Genomic DNA, 22,853 nt, shown 5'->3' on the forward strand with positions numbered 1-22,853 from the left:
TTAAACCAAGAAGTACTTCAAGAGAGAATTTACAGGTGCCATTTGTTCCATTGTCTTTTTGTAGAGGTGCAGCTTATATTTGAGAATAAGCACAAATATCTCAGCCAATCTTGCTTAAAAACAACAGATAATAGTCATAGTTTTAAAAATTATAGCTGCATCCCATAAGACAGAAAAATCATTATATACAGAATCCACTCGGGGGATATTCCTGAGGTCTTGTATAGTATCAACTAACCTTCCCTAAAATCATTTGTATTATTTTTCTTGAGCTGCAGTCATTGTGGACTCGTTTACCTTTCTTCTTACACAGACTTATACCTTCCCAACTGCATACATACATTCACCCTGTATTTTCTACCTGGACATCGTTACATCCTTCACTGCTTTTTCTACCTAGTAACGTGACCTTCCTTCGAAGGATCTCCTCACTCTCTCCCCCACTGTGGTGATTTCCATGGCCCTTCCAACTGGAACTGAGCTCCTCACCTTTAAATTCTCATTGCATTTTATTTATGCCCCTTTTGAGCCACTTAAGCACATTCTTCCATCCACCAAAGAAGTCTGAATACAGATTGAATATCCTTTGCCAGATTTTATCAGTATGATTTGAGTGAGTTTATACTCACTGAAAGCAGAAATCTTGTATCATTTATCTTTGCATTCATACCAATATCGTATCAGTAATTTTTAGTCAATTAATGAATGATATTAGAAAATTATTTACTATCTAAGAAGTCACTCTTATTAAGATCATTTTAAGTGGATCTCTGGTTAAAAATAGAACAAATTTGAAATAGAACAAAATAGAACTGTATCATGAATTAATATAGTGGTAACCATAAATTTAATACATTTTCATAAACAGAGCTAAAGGAAGTCTCTGCTGTCTGTTACAGAATAAAAGAAATATAGCATCTTTCCAACCCTGTTCCTGTCTTCTCTCCATGTATTCTTTATTATATATTCCACTTGCTTTAACTGCTGTTAGGTTCAAGGTCTACAATCATTAGGCCTCATGTGAGGCCTAATGATTGTATCTAAATAGCACTGTTGTATCTCTTGTATCTAAATAGCAATATGATATTGCAACCTTTAGATACGAAGCACTTGGAATTGCCTTTTTATTTTGATTATGCATGCTCCATAACAGTATCTCCAAAAGCAGTCCACAGCAAGGAAACAAAATCATTAAATAACAAATTTCTAATATTCCGAAGTCAGCACTTTTTGGTCATTCCCTCTTTTCCCTTCTTGAAATTATGTCAGCTTCTATGATTATCTTAATTACCTATTTGCTTACTTGTGTACTGTTCTTCTTTAACAATATCTACACAGCTATCCCATTGATACTAGAATATAATTTCTATGAAAGCAGAGAATCTACACCGTGGACTGAAAACAGTGTCTGGCATTACAAGAATCACTGCATAAATATTGAATGAGTGAACTTCATCATCAATTAACACTTTCCCTTCTGAAAACTATATTTTCAAGACAATGAAATGATAGGGTTATTCTGGAGTCACACAATATAAATGTCTTTTATTGAAACAAGCCTAGATTGCTTGTTTCAAGCAATCTGAAAATGGTTCTTAACCCAGGGAAGAGGAGGAGGAAACACAAGGAGCTTGTAGTACACACTGCAGCTGAGCCTGACTTAGGGAGTCTAGATTATGGGCTGGATGTGGTATGCATCAGCATGCATTTTTTTAATAGTTCCTCCTTAGGTGATTTTTTTCAGAATTCAAACCCAGAGCCCAAGTTCTCAACAGCTGAATGTCTTTCTCTATACACTGAATTACCTCAGGTCGTTAGTCTCCCACTAGCAGCCCAGTGCCAGGCCCTCCTGTGCCTCAGGGCCACATGCAAAGTCCAGCACATACAACCCCAGAGGCCTGGCTCTGACATCAGGAAAACTAAAGGCAAGAGATATGCCTAAGGCCAGAAACCCTGGCTAGGTTGACTCTTTCCAGGCCTTTCTTGGGAACTTGGTACTAAATGGAGCCCTAGGACCCCTACTGGCTTGGCTTGGCTGTCTGGTCCCCACTGACAAGGCTAAGTGGGGAGGGTAGATGAGAAGCCCATCCTACAAGGCTCCTCTGGGTGGGTGTACTGATCAGGGCTTTATAAAAATAATCTTAGGGGCTTTGCCTATTAAGAGATATCATAGACAGCAGGTAATAAGCTCCTCAGACACATTCTACCAGGACTCCCTGGGACTACATAGCCTTTGAGGATTGGAGAGCCCATGAACCCCTCCTCTGAAGCAGTGCTAAAGAGGAACCAATTCTCCCTTTTCTGACTGGGTACCATGCAGGGCACAGTTGTCTACATGAGAGGCGGATAAGCACAGGGACTAAAAATGGGGTTTGGAAGCCAAGGTTTTGCTCAGGCGATCCTGATGGGGACCCATGATTGAGAAATGCTCCAGGGCCTTTGACATTTTGACATTTGACATTTCTAGGCTGACTCATGATTATGATTATGATTAATCATAATCATCATTGTATACCAATCTCTCCTCCCACTGACACATTTTTAGTTACAAGTAACAAGCCAACCTTGAGAAGAGGCTACAAAAGGACAGTCTAAGAGGTACGGAGGGAAATAAAGTACGTGTATTTCAGGACTTCTAAACACCAGTTACCTAAGTTTAAGATGAAAAAGAAATAATGTGAATTTTCTAATTAATAAAGAACTTGCTCAATTATTTTCATATAGATGATGGTAAGTGTCCAATTATAATGAATTTAGAACCCACTGGATATAATTAATTACAATAGTAATAAGAAATTACATCCTTTGCACCAGTAAAATTTATGATGGAAAGTTGAGATGTGAATTTTAAAATATACAAGAAGGTACATAATTTTTCAAAATTATTTTAGGGGAAACATGTACACCTCTGGATCCTAGTTTAATTTCCCTTTTTACTGCATGCTATGGAAAGTTCCATAATATGAGAGAACCCAATAATATATAAATTTATTATACTATGCATGTGAATAAAGTTTAAAAATTAAGACTATCTAGAATTAGTGTATACTATGCTGCCCCATAACTTTAATTAAGCAAACCAGAAAATAAGTGACAAAATTTCTTAACTAGCCAAAAGAGCTGTCAAAAATTCCACATTTGATTAAGTCAAAGTGTTAGGTGATTGAAGAACTATTGGAAATAGGTACAGGGCTCCTTATCAGGAGGGAGATAAGAAAAAGCAAAAAGAGCAATCCTAAGAACTGCAAAAATTAGAGCAATCTGATGCCATTAAAGAAAGGATAAATATTGCCATATATCTAAATATTACAGGGAAACATATAACTGTATTATTGCAGAGGGCAAAAACAGATATTTGATAATTATACCAACCTCCAGAAGAAGCAAAATGGACAAAGGAGGAAAAATCATGTTTGTTTAATGAAGAAAAAAGTACTGAAATATATTTTTATCAAGAATGAATAAATTAACTTGTCCCTAAACATTCATTAGAAAATTCATTCATGTGGAACAAATTCCTTCACCAATATTTCTGAATATGTGTTAATGTGCAAAAGCATATTTTTATAGTTACCTTTATTATGTCTATAATTTGATATTCTCACACAGTCTCCTTAATTGATTATGCTCATACTGTTAACATAATATTATTGGCTTGTTTTTATTTTTTATTTTTTTTTGTGATATGTGGGCCTCTCACTGCTGTAGCCTCTCCCATTGTGGAGCACAGGCTCTGTAGGCGCAGGCTCAGCAGCCATGGCTCACGGGCCCAGCCGCTCCGTGGCATGTGGGATCTCCCCAGGCTGGGGCACGAACCCGTGTCCCCTGCATCCACAGGCGGACTCCCAACCACTTGCGGCACCAGGGAAGCCCCTATCAGCTTTTTTAAAAGACTGATCTTCCTTCTGTAATTTCTCCTAGTGCCATGGTTACATTTCGGTTGTTGTTTTCTGTGCAGAAATGCCCTTTACCTTCTTCTTTCATCTTTGACTCCTATTTCCATCCTCGATGGAGATGCACTACACTTTTCAGCCTTCCTTGACAACCCCACCCAGAGTTAGGGTCCTTTGTCCCATGGTTCCTTATATGTACTTCTAATATATTAACAATGAAGCACTACATTATAAAATTGCTCTTTACTAAATTCTTTCTTAACAACAACAACAACAAAAAAACATTTCTTATTCTTTTTATTATCTCCATGGCCTATCAAAGAGCGTGATATAAACTGGGCATTCCATAACTACCTACTGAATGAAGGGAATGTAGAAAGGTCCTAAAATTTTGCCATTGTGACTGAAATCATGAAATAAGCTTAGATTGTATGATTTAATAAGCAAAGCCAGAGCAAACATTCTTATTTAGATTTCATGTTCATGGCAATAAAAGGCAGCCTGTTGGAAGGTGTGAAATTCAATTATCATGCTGTTACTATGATACCATTTGAAAACACAACTTAGTACATTAATATATACTTCATTGATACTTATTTCTTTATCTTAAGTAAAGAAATAAAACTACCCATTTTGATTGTTTCTGACACACTACTCATAAGAGAATTACCAAGATGAAACATTTACATGTTCAAAAGATTACTGATATTTGGAAATGTATATAAGTTGCAACAAGGCCATATTATTCGTGAACATGATCTGAAAAAATAAAAATAGCATTAGCAGAGGAAATCAAACAATGCTCAACTTTATTAAGTCCTGAAATAAACACATGTATATGTATATACATATGTACATGCATATATTTCTATAAATCAAAGTTGAGATCAAAGTGAGTGTATAATTTTGTATTTTTAACAAAGCATTAAATTGGGAACATTTCCTCTGTCATAAACTAATCTCATAAAATATTCTTCAAAATTGTTTAAGGTTCATATGTGAATATGCTGTAAATTATTAAACTATTCTCTATCCTTGGGAACTGTTTACAAATATATTCTTCAATGAACATTATATTTGTGTACCTTTCTGATTATTTAGTCTAAGAGAAACTAATTTTCATAGTGTTTTCTTTTTTCCTACAATTTGGGTATTTCTTTCAGATAATTTTTTTTCATAAAAACAAAATGCCTTCAACATGAAAAAAAATAACATTTGCATTTCAATATTATGCTGGTTGTTTTTTGGTCCTGGTATTTATATTATGGACAGTAAAAAGGAATGATCTGAAATATGAAATCACAGAAATTTATGGCAATAGAATTCTGAGGATATTATTTAGATCATTGTGTCTTTGAATATCCACTCTTTCAGATATCATATGAAAATGTTATCACCAGGTAAAGTCTTCCTAAAGAGATGGCAAAGTATAATGTCCCTTGGTAAATAGTAACGTGAACATTAAAATCTAACAGTGTTTTAAATAAACTGCTTAATTTCAAATAAGCTACTTAATTTAAATAACTCTACTTAATGGCTAATAACTTATAAAAATAAGTAAGTAGATAGTGTTAAAGATGTTTGAATAACTACTAACGAGGCACTTTCAAAGCTACAGAAAAGAAGCAAATATTATCTTGCATTTTAGAAGTTGCAATCCAGGTAATTATTAATTATTCCAAAATTAACTGTTTAGGTTTGTGATATAGGATTACTGCAGTCCAATCTCCACATGATACCAATGATTTTAGAGTTGGTCTTCAAAATGTATTGCCGTGAAAAAAAACATGCACTGGACTTAGAAGAACATTATACACAAAAGAATTAATATAGAAATTTTCAAATATTTACATGTTCAAAAGATTAATGAGGGCTTCCCTGGTGGTGCAGTGGTTGAGAGTCCGCCTGCCGAAGCAGGGGATGTGGGTTTGTGCCCTGGTCCGGGAAGATCCCACATGCCACGGAGCAGCTGGGCCTGTGAGCCATGGCCGCTGAGCCTGCGCGTCCAGAGCCTGTGCTCCACAACGGGAGAGGCCACAGCAGTGAGAGGCCCGTGTACCTCCAAAATAAATAAATAAATAAATAAATAAATAAATAAATAAATAAATAAATATTACTAATTCTTGAGAAATGTGTATGATAAAACAATATGCAACAAGGTCAAATTCTTGTCAATATTGTTTAAAATATCAAAATAGTACTAACAGAGGAAATAAAATACAGTTTAATTTTATAAAATTCTGATAATTAAAAACTTGAAAAGTGATTAAAATCCCAAATAAATATAGAAAATAACATTGTGTGATCTTGTAACAATTTGAAACACTATTATAAATACTGTTAAATATATGTTCACAACATATCAAGAAAAATGGTAAAATTATTTTAATAAGGAGTAAAAAGTAGAAAAAACAAGATTCAATTATCTATTAAAACTATATCTATCCATAATAAAGAAATTAAAAAGTGAAAACACAACTAATTTCATTTTCTATTTATTGTTCCAACTTGGCTTATTATTTTATAGATCAAAGTAATAAGCACTTTGAAAAAGAGGATCTTTGCAGTTACGATGGGGAAACCATCATGACTACCATCCAAAAGCAAGTAAATCATGAATAATGTTACAAATAAGTACATATGAAAGTAGAACATATTCAATAATGGACTTTTCATACATCAAAGTATAATTATTCAACTGAGTAGAAGCTGTATTTTAAAAAACTGGCTCTCAGGCCCAAACTCCATCAACCAACAATATTCCTGCGCATAATAGTACACAACTCTGCAACTCTGCTCTTATGTTTATCAGATGGTATTTTAAAACTGGACAGAATTCTGACACACAAGATTTATGTAGGTGAAGGCTTAATATATAACCTTCAAGTAGAACATGATCTTACGGGATCATAAATTATTTATGATTTAAAAAATTCAAAGGGAGAGAGGGAACAGGAAAGAACACTAATATCTCCTGGGTGCCTCCTATAATACATATAGAAATTGCAACACCTATTATTAAAACTCAACAGCTAAACACCTATATATTTATCATGTAACTTAAGAGATCTTTAAATCATCTGTAAGTAGTAAATATTCCCTTGTTGACACCAAAATATAAGGTCCAGATCATTACACACATCATTTAACTTAATCCTCTCAGTAACTCAATTAAGTTAGTATGACTACGTGCATTTTCCAGGCAGGGAAACTGAATACCAGGACATTGGGTAATTTACCCAGAATCATACTAGTAGGTAGTAGAGTCAAACACAGATTATTCTAGCTCCAACCCTCTGCTTTCATAATGCATCCCACTGCCTACCATATGGAAAAGCATGCACTTGGCAAAACTCTTCATTTAATGATGAATGATGACCACAGTCTCAAAGGAAATACTATTCTGCTGTGTATAACATTAGGATTCAGTAGCTGATCACCGCACATCAAACTTCCATCTCTAGTCTTTCACTGAGGAAACTCTGGCTTTTGAGGGAAAGGCAGCTGATCCTAAAGTAATTTGCCTCTAAAAGGAAGTAGTCTATTACCTTGCCTTAAATAATGCAGCATTCAGTTATTACTTCCTGTCAGAACGACAGTTTAAGCACAAGGCATTAAAAAACTGTTTTCTCCTGTTCTAGCTGTCTGTTATTTATTGCCTCATACACTACTTGTCTGGAAGTGATGGATAAACATTTGAAGGGAAAGATCCATCATTCTGGGTGCTCCATGAAATTCAAGATGGATAAAAGTCAATGTTTCAGGCTCATCTACTTTTAGCTTTCTTTCTATAATAAGCTAAAAACAAGCTTTAAGTATTTTAAAAGACTCTTCTAGTAAAAACCAAACAGACAAACAAACAAATGAAAAACAGCTTTATCAGTTTCTGCATCAATTTCTAAAGAATGGTTTCTATTCCAATATGTTAAGGATTATTTTTTTCAATTTTGGGAAAAAACAAATGTATCTGAAACAATTAAATTGTCTTTCTGCAACACGATTTTGAGACTATGACTTATTCTTTGGATTATGTTTTAACATAACAAAAAGAGAAGCAAGCAAATACTGGCACTATCAACACAGTCACATGCTATTTCTATGATCAGAGTGAAACTCCAAACTGCACATCAAAAATCTTTTCTTAAAACCAAGGTTAATTTATTTATAACAATAATACTTGCAAATACTCATTAAACACTACTGTACTTTGAGCCAGCAACCATGCTAAGATTTTTTACATAAATTATCACATTTAATGTGATAGTTCTTCCCCTGATAACTAGTGGCTCTCCCCCACCTCCTTAATTGCTTAAAATTATCTCAATGAAGCTTTCCCTTACCACCTTCCTTAAAATTGCAATCCTTCCTTTCCCTGTACTCTCTGTTGTCTTTCCTTCCTTTATTTTATTTTTTCCCATAGCATTTGTCACTAACAGATATAGTATATATTCTACAAATGTATTTATTTATTGCCTACCTCTCCAAATGTGAATGTAATCACCACGAGGGCACAGATATTGTAATTATTTGTTTATGATTTCTTCATACCTGCTTTCTTCAGTGTTGTAGTCCCAATGTCTATGATAGTGGCTGGCCCATCGTTGGTACCAAAAATATTAATTTAATGAAGGTGTTTAGTCTTTATGAACAACCCTTTGAGATATTAACACATTCTGTTGAAAAAACTAAGACTGAAAAGATATATAAAAGTGACTAACTGAAGTCATAAAGCAAGTAACTACTCAGGCAGGTTTACAGACTCTCAAGTTCAATCCTCTCTATTCACTATACTGCTTCTAGAAAAGAGAACATCCCAACCAAAGTCTGTCTATTTGTTCTATGGACTTACAGATCTTTGAATAAATGATGAACAGGTCAAGAAATTATAGCAAGGAAATATACCTTTTAAATACCCTTCATGAGTGGTCCTCATTTTTTTTTTCCCACTGGTCCTCCTTGAAAAGGTCATTCACGTGGATGAGCAGGTAGTTTTGGAAGGGACGCAAATGGGGTTTGAGGGAGAACAGGGATCAGCTCAGACCATCTGTATCAACCCTGGAAATCAATGTGTTGACAGATGTCACAGCCAGTTTTCCCTCATAACCAGTAACCTGAATGTCATGAAATATTTGCTGAGACAAGAAAATGAATTATACACAAAATTTAAGCTTATGTAAGGACTTTACTTGAAAAGAAAAAGTAGTGAAAAACTATAGATATTTGAAATCTTTATACCCCATATGATACATACATAATAGTGCACACATTCTTACTTCAATATATATTTAAGACTTGTTTACTATATTTTTTCATCTACCTTTCTCTAGCCCATTTTGAAAATAAAATCAAGTAATTCAATTTCCCATTACACACACCACATATATTCACTTGTATTCTTTCTTTTCCCCCATGCTCTCAAACAACAATCAGAGCCACAAGCAAAGATTGGTCCACATTTGAGGAACTTGATGAAAAGAATATATTTTGCTATTGCCAGAATAGAGGGAGATGATTAAATTAGGAAGGTAACTACTTCAAAGAAAATATCTTAGCCATAACGAATGGATGAAAGAATGTCTCCCATGGCAATAGAAATAAAAACAAAAATAAATAAACAGTACCTAATCAAATTTACAAGCTTTTGCACAGCAAAGGAAACCATAAAAAAAAAAAAGAAAAGACAATTTATGGAATGGGACAAAGTATTTGCAAATGATGTGACAGATAAGAGCTTAATCTCCAAAATATACAAACAGCTCATACAACTCAACAACAACAAAATAAACAACCCAATCAAAAAATGGGCAGAAGGCCTTAACAGACATTTCTCCAAAGAAGACACCGATGGCCAACAGGCACATGAAAAGATGCTCAACATCACTAATTATTAGAGAAATGCAAATCAATACTACAATGAGGTACCACCACACACCGGTCAGAATGACCATCATTAAAGAGTCTATAAATAACAAATGCTGGAGAGGGTGTGGAGAAAAGGAAACCCTCCTACACTGTTGGTAGGAATCTAAATTGGTGCAGCCACTATGGAGAACAGTATGGAGGTTCCTCAGAACACTAAAAATAGAATTACCATATGAGCCAGCAATTCCACTCCTGGGAATATACCTGGACAAAACTATGATTCAAGAAGACATATGCATCCCTATGTTCACAGGAGCACTATAAACAATAGCCAAAACATGGAAGCACTCTAAATGTCCACTGACAGATGAATGGATAAAGAAGATGTGGTACATGTATACAATGGAATACTACTCAGCCATAAAAAGAACGAAATAATGCCATTTACAGAAACATGGATGCAACTAGAGATTATCATACTAAGTGAAGTAAGTCAGAAAGAGAATGACAAACACCATATGATATCACTTATGTGTGGAATCTAAAATATGGCACAAATGAACCTAACTACAAAACAGAAACAGACTTATAGACATAGAGAACAGACTTGTGGTTGCCAAAGGGGAGGGAGCAAGGGAGGGGGATGGAGTGGGAGTTTTGGGTTGGTAGATGCAAACTATTACATTTAGAATGGATAAACAACAAGGTCCTAATGTATAGCACAGGGAACTATATTCAATATCCTGTGATAAGCCATAATGGAAAAGAATATAAAAAAAGAATGTGTATATGTGTACAACTGAGTCACTTTGCTGTACAGCAGAGATTGGCACAGCATTGTAAATCAACTATACTTTAATAAAAGAAAAATTGAAAAAAAAGAATCAATATCCAGCTGCTCCTACTTTTCCTACTGACCGTTTTCTTCTCACCACTCACCTGGACTAGAGTGACATTTATGGTAGGGATTGCAAGACTGGAATTTTAAAGTTTAACAGAGTTAAGTAACTTTTTAGAAAGAGAGTTTGCCTGAACCATTTTGTTTATTCTTTTGTCTATAAATACTACTAATATAGTAAAGAATACGTAACCAAAAGAAACAGAAAGAATCTGACCAAAAAAGGATGTTAAGAATATGTGAGGGGGCTTCCCTGGTGGCGCAGTGGTTGAGAGTCCGCCTGCCGATGCGGGGGACGCAGGTTCGTGCCCTGGTCCGGGAGGATCCCACATGCCGTGGAGCAGTTGGGCCCATGAGCCATGGCTGCTGAGCCTGTGCATCCAGAGCCTGTGCTCCACAACGGGAGAGGTCACAACAGTGAGAGGCTCGCATACCACAAAAAAAAAAAAAAAAAAAAAAAAAGAATGTGTGGGGAATGAATCTATGGGAAGTGAGAATAGTTACTTTCTAGAAATTATTAGTCACACAGAAGAATACCATGTCATTGTGAGCTCTTCTGGAGTGGTGAGTGTAAAGCAGAGCCAAAAATAAACCCAACCCTTCTGAAAGTGAAAGAAAGCAAAATGAATCAATTCTTTACCCAGGGAAACTAAAAATTATGTAACTGGACCCAAAAAAGTTCTATTAGGAAGAATCATTTAGTTTTATGAGCTGGCAGATCCCACCTGAAATCCAAGGGACCTGATTATAAAACATGTAAGAACATCCTGAAGATAAGCTATAACCTCCAATAGTTTCTGTTTAACAAATTCTTTAGTAAACACAGGGCTACTGTAGTCAATAATTATTTCTGTCCAACCCCCTCTCCTCCAACTGACTTGTTTCTTTAACATTAACTTTGAAATAAGTCAAAATCTTGTTAATGGCAGTGGCTGAGAATATCAAAGAGGGATACAGGCTGAAAAAGGAACAATGAATCATGATCCAAATGCTTAAATATTTTCTTCCATTCCTATCCTTTTGAAAATGGAAAATATCAGGAAAAGTGAGGATATATTTTTTAAGCATAAATGTTTCACAGGCTTATGCAGAAATTATATTAGCTTTTAAATGAATTAGAAATTTAAAACTTAAATTTTTCTAAAATTTATTTTAAGATGATATGAGTGATGGTAAAAATATATGGCTCAGGTTTTCTCCAAAAAAAAAAAAAAAAGAGAACCAAAGAGCTCTTGTGTACTCCAGTTAAAGAGCAATCCTTTGTAACCTTAAAAAACACAAAACACCTACTAAGTATCTAAGTAATGATGTCAGAGCAACTTGCTAAGTGATTAATAATGAAAGTCATACTTTAATGGTGTTTTAAATAATGTTTTATTTTAGCCAACAAAATGAAAAATTACAATAACATTTGTGTTTCAGAAATACGTAGTTTGGTTTTTAAATGAGTAAGAATTACATATATAATACATTACCTTTCATTTACACTACAGGAAAAGCTAATTAAAAAAACAACCACTCTACCATAATATATTTAAAAGCCGCCTCAAATGTCATATTATATTGAAAGTTTTAGAGTCACATCCACCACATTCCTTATGCATAACATTATGCTAATAACTATCCTTTCAACTTCAGAATTCCCGAGTTAATCAGTCACTTTGTGGTCCAGGTTAAAATTGCCCATTTTCTTGCCCAGTTATGATGAACTACATGCTTATTTGAAGATTGGCTTTGCATGCATAGGACTCACAAAGTCTCTGTAACATATGCATATATAAATGGGTAAGACACCTCAATGTTAATTGCAGCACTATTTACAACAGCCAGGTCAAGGAAGCAATCTAAATGCCCATTGACAGATGAATGAATAAAGAAGATGTGGTACATATATACAGTAGAATATTACTCAGCCATAAAAAGCAATGAAATTGGGTGATTTGTAGAGATGTGGATGGACATAGAGACTGTCATACAGAGTGAAGTAAGTCAGAAAGAGAAAAACAAATATTGTATATTAACACATATATGTGGAATCTAGAAAAATGGTACAGATGAACCGCTTTGCAAGGCAGATATAGAGACACAGATGTAGAGAACAAAGGTATGGACACCATGGGGGCAAGGGAGGGTGGTAGTGGTGGGATGAATTGGGAGATTGGGATTGACATATATACACTAATATGTATAAAATAGATAACTAAAAAGAACCTGTTGTACAAAAAATAAATAAATGGGGCTTCCCTGGTGGTACAGTGTTTAAGAATCCACCTGCCAATGCAGTGGACATGCATTCAAGCCCTGGTCCAGGAAGATCCCACATGCTGTGGAGCAACTAAGCCTGTGCACCACAACTACTGCACCTGCACTCTAGAGCCTGTGAGCCACAACTACTGAGCCCATGCTCTACAACAACTGAAGCCTGCGCACCTAGAGCTCATGCTCCATGAGGAGAGAAGACATTGCAGTAAGAAGCCCGTGCACTGCAACGAAGAGTAGCCCCCACTATCTGCAACTAGAGAAAGCCTGTGAGCAGCAATGAAGGCCCAACGCAGCCAAAAATAATACGCAAATAAAATAAATAATAAATAAATAAAAGTTTTTTTTTTTAAATGGGTAAGAAGGGAGCACTAAGCCCATCAACACAAGCCCACAGTAGAGATGAGGGACAGTCCCTACAGAAGAGAACTGCCCTGTTGAATACAAAGAGATATGGTGTCAGATTTAGGACCTGAGAGAACAGGTCTTCCTGAAAGATGATTGGTTTTAATATGTATCCTTTATTAAAAGTATATTATAAATATACTACCATATAAAATTATAAGTTCAAAAGTATTATGATGATAGAATTCACTTTTACACTCTTCACGTATTGTGTGCAAATTAAAGCAGTGCTTCTGATAATGCCCCTAAAGAATTACTGAGGAGAATTAAATAGAATAAGCCCCAAAATCAAAGAAAATGCTTAAGCCAATGATCAAGCAATTTATTTTTCTCTATTCTGAAACACTGTTGCTGTCTTGCAAGGATAAAGTGCTCTTAGTATTTGTTCGGTCCTCATCTTAAGGGCATGGTAACTAAAGGTCATACTCCACTAATTAATCAATTGCAGACTCATTTAGGACCTCCAAAATAACTCTCCTAGGTTTCCAATCTCTCTTTCCACAGCAAAGAAGGCCAACTTTTAAATATAAACATAACTGTCTCTAAGTAATATTATTGCCTCATCTGTATGTTCATTTATTTCTGTGATAAGAATAATGGTGTGTAGTACATCAGCTATAAGTGATTGACTAAAGATGTTTACCTTTTGAGGTTTTTTTAAAAAAAATTTTTTTAGAAGGATTTAACACAGTATAAAAACAATAGTTTTGTAATCCTGTCTTTGTGTCTTTTTCTTCATCCCCAACCATGCAGATACTTTAAGATCAACTATCAGAAATCTTACAAATGCACATAGAAAGAGAAGAACACATGAGTCATCTCTCCCTACACATATCCCTAAAAAAGTTCTAAGACCATGGCACATAGAAGGCAGAAGAATCAATCTAACAGTGAAGAGAACCAGTAGGCCTAAAGAGATATCATTGAATGAGAACGGAGGGCAATGGGCACCAAGAGTTCTATATGATACACAATAAAACATGGTTAACTTTCAGACATAATGTAATAGTGCTACAAAATGTTAGAAGAGGAAACAATAGTTCTATCACCATGAATCTTCTTTCATACTGTGAGAATATCTTGATAAAGCAAAATGCAAGGACCATTTGGGAATCCAGATCTTAAATCAGCCTCTGCAAGTAACTCAAAATATGACCTTGATTAGCCATTTAATTTCTTTGGGTCACAGTTTTCCTAAATATATAATAAGGGACTGGACATAGATAATGTTTCAGATCATTTTCAATTCTAATACTGTATGACCTGTATGTTCAAATACTTGAGGAATGAAGGTTTTATTGCAATATTCTATCACAATACACATATCTATCTGATATATTCATACTAGTTATTTTGCACATAAGTAAACATGGCCTCAATTTTGAGATCTCTGAGGTCAGAGACCAACCACGAACCATGAGCATCTAGTACTGAGCAGGCTTTTAATAACTTGACATTGCATGAATAAAAGAGTGAGAGTAAAAGAAGATGGACATTAATAGTTCTGGGAATGAATAAATCACCTTTGTTAACTGTTCACATTTTAATAATCTGGATTTATCTTAATTATCAAGTAGATAGGGAAATTATACATGATAAAATTTATGCTTCAAATCACCTAGGATATGACCATTATTCAAAAATTAGTATTAAGAAATCTGAATGTCCCCTGGAAAATAAAAAAGTATCACTTTTCCTTTCTTTCTCTACTCAGTTCAGCAAAATACATTCCAGAAAGATCAAAAAATTCATTACAATCATTAAAACTTTAAATACTAGAATAAGTTAGTAAATATTTTGTGTACTCTTTGGTGATAAAGGCCCCTCTAAACCTGTTTCACAACCATGAAAATATTTAACTACCATGATATATTTAACCACAATATACTTAACTTTTCAAAAAATGGTAATGATGTATAGAAAAAGGTTACTAGAAATAAGGTTTTAAAATGAAAAGTGGTTGACATAAATTGCAGTAATAGCTTTTTGGATCCCTCTCCTAGAGTAATGGAAATAAAAACAAAAATAAACAAATCTGACCTAATTAAATTTAAAAGCTTTTGCACAGCTAAGAGAACCATAAAAAAAAAAAACAAAAAAAAAAAAACGAAAAGACAACCTACGTAATGGCAGAAAATATTTGCAAATGATGTGACAGACAAGGGCTTAATCTCCAAAATATACAAACAACTCATACAACTCAACAGCTAAAAAACAAACAACCTAATCAAAAAATAGGCAGAAGATCTAAATAGACATTTCTCCGAAGGATACATACAGATGGCCAAGAGGCACATGAAAAAACACTCAACATCACTAATCATTAGAGAAATGCAAATCAAAACTACAATGAGGTATCACCTCACACTGGTCAGAATGGCCATCAAATAATCTACAAACAACCAATGCTAGAGAGGGTGTGGAGAAAAGGGAACCCTCCTACACTGTTGGTGGGAATGTAAATTGGTATAGCAACTATGGAGAACAGTATGGAGGTTCCTTAAAAAACTAAAAATAGAACTACCGTATGACCGAGCAATCCCACTCCTAGGCATATACCCAGAGAAAACCATAATTCGAAAAGATACATGCACCCCAATGTTCACTGCAGCACTATTTACAATAGCCAGGACATGGAAGCAACATAAATGTCCATCAACAGAGGAATGGATACAGGAGATACACACACACATACACACACACACACATACATATGCATAAAATGGAATATTACTCAGCCATAAAAAAGAATGAAATAATGCCATTTGCAGCAACATGGATGGACCTGGAGACTATCACACTAAGTGGAGTAAGCCAGACAGAGAAAGATAAGTATCATATGATATCACTTATATGTGGAATCTAAAAAAAGAGATACAAATGAACTTACTTCTAAAGCAGAAAGAGGCTCATAGACATAGAAAACAAACTTATGGTTACCAAAGGGGAAAGGGGGTGGGGAGGGATAAATTAGGAGGTTGGGAATAACATAAGCACACTATTAAATGTAAAATAGATAACCAACAAGGACCTACTGTATAGTACAGGGAACTATACTCAATATTTTATAATAACCTATAAGGGAAGAGAATCTAACAATATTAATAATACTGAATATATATATATATATATACACACACACACACACACACACATATACACAACTGAATTGCTGTGCTGTACACCTGAAACTAATACAATATTGTAAAGCATCTATACTTCAATAAAAACTAAATAAATAAATAAATATTTTTTAAAATTAAAAGTGGAAAATAAGTAGAGGAAAATCTTGACAGAAGGGTCTAATGCACAAAGAACTCTTGTAAATCAATAGGTTAAACCCCAACATACTAATAGAAAATTAGGCAGACAAATAATTATAAAAATTCTTGTCAATTAATTATAGTATAATCTCAATACCGTATCCAAAGAGTGGGACGAAAATAGGATTTATTGCTCCCACATCAGGCAGATAAAGATGAAACACTCTATAAAACTCAGAATTATTAAATGTATGGAATAATCATACACAGTTGGTAGAATTATGTGGAAGACTCTGTAGTATGTTCAAACATAAACTTGATATTAGCCTTTGACTCAAAATCCCATTACTGAATCTTTTCTTAAGAAAGTAGTCTCACAAGTGAAATACTCGTCAAAGGGAACTGGATAGAAAATTATAGAAATATCCAAAGTATTTTATGATCCCCATTTGTTCAGACTACAAAAATATATTCTATAGTTGTATATATGTTTAGGGGCATCTAGTAGTACTCAGTAAATATTTTTTAATTAACCACATTAAATATTTTTTATTCTGTCATGTTATAGTTAAGTGCATTTTAATTATAGAAACTTTGAAAAATGTGTAAAAGTATAAATGATAAAATGACCCAACCTTCATTCCATTGATAAAGATACTAACTCTGTGGGGGATAGTCTTCCAGTCTATTTTGAATAAAGTGTGTGTGGTTGTGTGTGTGTGTGTGTGTGTGTGTATTTCTGTAAACCACAATTACAATTAGCTGTATGTATAGTTCTGTGCCATTTTCCAACATAACATGTTTTACAAGTATAACTATATTTCAGTGAACAATATGTAAGCATCCTTGTGTACATTTCTGATTATTTATTTAGGATAAAAACTGGTTTCCAAAGTTTAAATATTTTTTTCAAATTTTACTAAATTTTTCTTACCACTTGAAATTTTTTCAGATTAGTTTTGTTTTATAAAAACAAAATTCCTTCAAAATGAAAAAATAACACCAATTTTTCAATATTTTATGGGTTTTTGGTTTTGGTTATTGTATAAATATTATGGACATTAAAAAGGAATGATTTGAGTATTCAACTTACATCCACTAAATCAAAAAACTTATAGAATAGAATTCTGAGGATATTATCTAGATCATTCTATCTATAAATATTCACTACCTCAGAATCTATATGAAAATGTTATCAACAGAGAAGGACTTTCTGAAGAGGATGCAGAATATAGTGTCCCTAGGTAAACAATAGCAATGTGAACACAAAGATGTAACAGTATTTCAAATAAACTACTTAATTTTAAATAATTCCACTTAAAGGCTAGTAGACGGAAAAAGCAAATACAGTACTCAAAAATGTTTGAGTAGCTATAACTAGGCACTCTCAAAGTTACATATGACAATCATAATTCTGCCTTTTAGAGATTGCAATCCAGGAAACTACTGATTATTCTGAAATTGACATGGTAGGTTTATGACATAGAATCAGTGCAGTCCAATCTCCACATGATGCCAATGATGATATACCTGATGTTCAAAATGGAGATCATTGTCATAGAATGAAATGTACACTGAACTTAGAAGAATAGAATTTATATAATAATTCTAAAATGATCTGTGGCTCCTTGAGCAGTTCTTATTTCTCCTCCAACTTTTAAAAAATTTATAAACTTATATAATTAGTATTATTATTATGAGGAAATGAGATATGTATATGCAGAAATGTATCATCAGTTGTAAAATCTTTAACAAATATAAAATATTTCAAAAGATCTTGAAATAGATAGCTGTTTCCTGAAATTTCAAACTGTGCTAAGTAAAATGTTAGCAAACTTTATTCTAATTTTTATTATTATGTGTTAAACACAATGCTAATCTAAATTTACTACTAAATGGATCATCCTATTTTCCAAGCAAATTTGGATGAACTTTTATAAAGTTTTATATAAAGTAATTTGGTTCTTATTTACATTGTAGAAGGAAAGTTTGAATCACTTGTTATAAAAATTCATTAAGATCCCAGAAACAATCATAAAATTGATATAAGAATGTTAAAAATTAAAATATTGTTAGTTTCTGATAACAGAAGCATCAAAAATATTCAAGAAGTTCACTAGAAATCTGGAAATGAGAGCAATTTAAAGACATTAAATAGATGCTAAATAATAACTTAGAATTGAAACATTAATGTTTTTATATTTATACAAATGATGACTGTAACTTTGCCACATACAATTTCATGTGATCCTCTGATCAATCCAAGAAAGCAGATATTATTATACTCAGTTTAGTAGTGAAGAAATAAAGGCTTATGTTAAATGAGTAATATTTAGAGCTTATGTGAGAAAACATGAGTTTCCCATCCTCCTCTTTGGTCTAAGAGAACTTTTTAAGAGGACCTTGTGTAACCCCAGAAATACGTGTATCCAGCTAAGAGGCAACATTTTCCAGACTAGTTGGGCCATGTCACTAAATTACAGCTAAAGAACTGTAATGAGTAGTTGGAAAGTATCTTCAGGAAACCTCATCTAAAGGGGCATAGATAGCTATCCCAGCCCTTTTTCTTTTTTCCTTTTTCCGTTTCTTCCTGCTTTCTGCTTCCAATCTGACTATGACGGCCAGAGCTTCAGTACCATCTTGAATCAGGATCAGATCTTGAGAGTCTCATGCCATGGATAATGAAGCAGAAAGCTGAATGCTAATGAAATTATGAAGCCACCTTACCAGATGAGGACAGTAACTTTCCAGACATTTTTATAACAGAGAAAAAAATCAACTTGTTTTTGTTTATCTTATTAGTGACTCTTTTACTAGCAGTTAAATGTGAGAGATCAAACTCATTATATACAAACCTCCCTCTGCCCTAAGTCTTTTACCCATATTGTCTCATTTAGTCCTTCCTACAATATTCTTTTACAGCTGTGGAAACTGAGGCTTAACAAGGTTAAGTAACAAGCTTAAGATCATATTTATAAATAAATGGCATAAATAAGGGTTGAGTCCAGATCTTCTCTTAATCAAAAATGACCTTTTCTATAATGCCACCCTACCATTTATACACACATATAGAGACCTTACGTGTAATCATGTATTTCATGAATATTGTTTTTTCCTACATATGTTCTCCCTGATGGATCATTCATGTTCTCTCATCCTTCACCCCCTCACTTGGTGATATGAGAAACATAGTTAAGTCTTAGCTCTGAGATACTGGGAGCAAGTCCCAGTGGTAATCTCTCTAATCTTCCAGAAAATGATTCAACTGCTATTTTCTATTGACTCTCTTTTTTTTTTCCCTTGAAAGCAGACTTATGCAATAAAAATTCTCCCTCTTGTCAACAAATCCTCTTAGCATCACGTAATCATCTTTTCATGAAAAAGTAGCTAGGGGAACATTGCTAGCAATTTCTACATGCTCCAGGACTCAAATTACTAGCAAAGCTTGTGGCAATTCTGAACTAGAGGAAACTAAAAGTGTGTAGACATTGGACTGTCAAATACATCTGTGCCTCAGATTTAGTTATTTTTCTATGAGATGTCTGCCTATCCACTGACCTGTTATAGTCATACATCCTTAAGGTGACAGCATAATATGCTCTTCCTATTCAGTGTATTCAGTTTGCCTAAGTTTAAAGGCAATAGCATAAAGCAACAAAAACTGCCATCTCCAAATTAATGATTGATAGCCCATTATGTTTTTATTATTTAGACATAAGCCAAAACATATAATTAGCTCACTAAAACAAAAGCAATTTTACCTATTTCCCAAAAATCTTTTATAATTTGAATTCAAATTAACAATTATTCTGAAGCCACTCAAATTCCTTTAAATGAGATTTATTTAAATAACCTTGTGAGAAAAATATGGAAGTATTTCTGCATCCCCAACTGGGTATTATTTTCATAATCAATTTCACAGTCTCATTTTGTTGTCCTAAATCCTGAGTTCCTACAAGAGTTTCCTAGTTCAGGGACTTCCCTGGTGGCGCAGTGGTTAAGAATCCGCCTGCCAATGCAGGGGACACGAGTTCGATCCTTGGTCCAAGAAGATCCCACATGCCACTGAGCAACTAAGCCCGTGCACCACAAATACTGAGCCTGTGTGCCACAACCACTGAAGGCCGTGTGCCTAGAGCCCGTGCTCTGCAACAAGAGAAGCCACCCCAGTGAGAAGCCCCCACACCACAATGAAGAGTGGCCCCTGCTCACTGCAATTAGAGGAAGCCCGTGAGCAGCAACAAAGACCCAACACTGCCAAACATAAATAAAAGTAAATAAATCTATTTAAAAATTATTTTTTAAAAAAAAGAGTTCCCTAGCTAAGCTTTGTTTGGTTCATTCTTTAAATTGCTCTGATGAAAATATGAAACTGCCTTCCTTAGGCCAGAGATTCCTAAATTTGTTTTGTTCATAATGTTCTTAATAATTTTTTTCATACTCTTCTAGGCCAAAAGAAATACTGATGAGTTTTATTTATTAAGTGGTGAGGTCTAAAAACCTGAAGAAGTATTCATGTCATATTAATTTAATAGCCATTTGAAAAAAAATACACACAAATCCAAAGTAGTTCATGTAACATCCAATAGACATTGCTGTGTGTTTTAAATATTTTGCAGCACCCCTGCACATTAGCTACAGCACCTGGGGTGACTTGCCTACATTTTGGTATCCGTAGTTTTAGGCACTGTTAATATTGTATTTAGTTTGTCTGTAAGAATTACAATGGCAGGGACTGGACTCAATGTTTTCATTCCCCGAGCCTTACACAATGTCTGGCACATATAGGGCCTCAATTAATATTTGTCAAATGAAAGCGGACGAATTTGGATGACCAAGGGGATTAATGTTGACTTAATTTAAATGATTTTCTGTGGATGGAGTACTTAATACAGTGTGGTGATACAGCACGGTGATGGAGAATACAGGCTCTTTCACTTTTTCTCTATATGATTGTGTTTCTCTCATTTACAAAATGGGGATAATAATAATATCTATTTCATAGAACTTATAAGAGAATTAAATTAGAAATACACATAATTCACCAAGTCTAGTACCCAGTACACACTAAGTATTTAGTAAATATTGTTGTTATTATTTTGCTAGTTTATGTTTTATAGCATAGATGGGAAGACACTCAACTGTGGAAATGGTGGGAATAAATAAGAGAATAACATCTGAAAACATTAAGAAGACAATCAGGGTAATAATTATTTTTAAAAAGTGAGCTGTAGTTACAAACAGAATAAGAAAGCACAGTTACCATTTGCTTAGAAAACGCATTCAAAGAACAGGCTCTGCATGGCCAGACTCAGAAAGCTGCAGTATGACTGAAATTTGCCAACTGCCAAAAGTGAGACAACTCAAATCCCTTCATTTCATAGCTTGAAATTGAAGACCAAAAGCATCTCTTATTTCTAATCAGATTCCTAATTACAGCAACACAGGTTAGCACCCCTGTTGTATAAGGGGCTGCCAGTATTTCCATTATCAGTTCCCATTTTCAGGGCTTATTACAAAAGCACACGCTCCAGGGAGATTGTTGGCATAGAGGATCTCAGCATGGAAGAGAACATGTTTTACAAAATTTGGCATCAACTTTTCAACTGTAAATATAAAGAGATAGAAAGGCAACAATGAAAAGTCAAGAACACCCAGGCCGCTGGGATTGGAAATTGTGTTCAAGCTAATTTCAAATGTAATGTATAAATGAAAATCCGGCTCAGACCATTTAAAGAGAAAACACATATTTGAATTTAAACAATATCACCAAACACCTGTAACAAGACAGTAGAAGCAATATGATCTACCCATCTGAGTCCCATTAGTGAGTACTGGCATAAATCTAACTTCAATATCTATGAGGGATTGCTTCTTCACTCCTGGCGGGAGTGTTAAAAAAGGTAACATTTGTTTTTGTTTTGAACAATCTCTGCATTATTTTTTTTTTTTAAGAATTAGACTCAACCACCATTATTTATTTGTAAGCTTTCTGTCATATGCACTGGATGGTTAATGTACCTATTTTAGTTTCTTAAATATCCTTTTCTTTGACATTGGTTTTACTAACAGTTGTTAGCTTTTAAAACTGTTGTTAGTACTAGAAGCTGTTACAGTTACTTAAGCCAATGTGTACTTTTAACAGTTGTTCTTATAACTAAAATAATCCTTATAAGAATTAAGTCTTAATGTAGATGGGACCAGATAAGAAATTTTTTGACAATTATTTTTTGATATTCAAGGTGCTTTTGAGCTCATTTTATTGTGATCACC

At 34.1% G+C, this 22,853-nt stretch overlaps 1 protein-coding gene across 5 annotated transcripts in view; it reads right to left on the reverse strand.

Annotated features, from left to right (window-relative positions):
• NAALADL2 (N-acetylated alpha-linked acidic dipeptidase like 2) overlaps positions 1 to 22,853 on the reverse strand; it is a 1,538,215-nt gene that overhangs the window by 1,309,993 nt on the left and 205,369 nt on the right. Inside the window, exon 1 of one of the 5 annotated variants that reach the window (XM_082624731.1) lies at positions 8,442 to 8,524. The exons of the other annotated variants lie outside the window; for them this stretch is intronic. The gene's annotated coding sequence lies outside the window, so the exon portion shown is untranslated. Of the gene's footprint in view, positions 1 to 8,441; positions 8,525 to 22,853 lie in introns of those variants that run through there. 5 annotated transcript variants of the gene reach the window in all.

Source organism: Mesoplodon mirus (assembly GCF_964341445.2).
Source record: "Mesoplodon mirus genome assembly, chromosome: 6".
NCBI lineage: Eukaryota > Metazoa > Chordata > Mammalia > Artiodactyla > Ziphiidae > Mesoplodon > Mesoplodon mirus.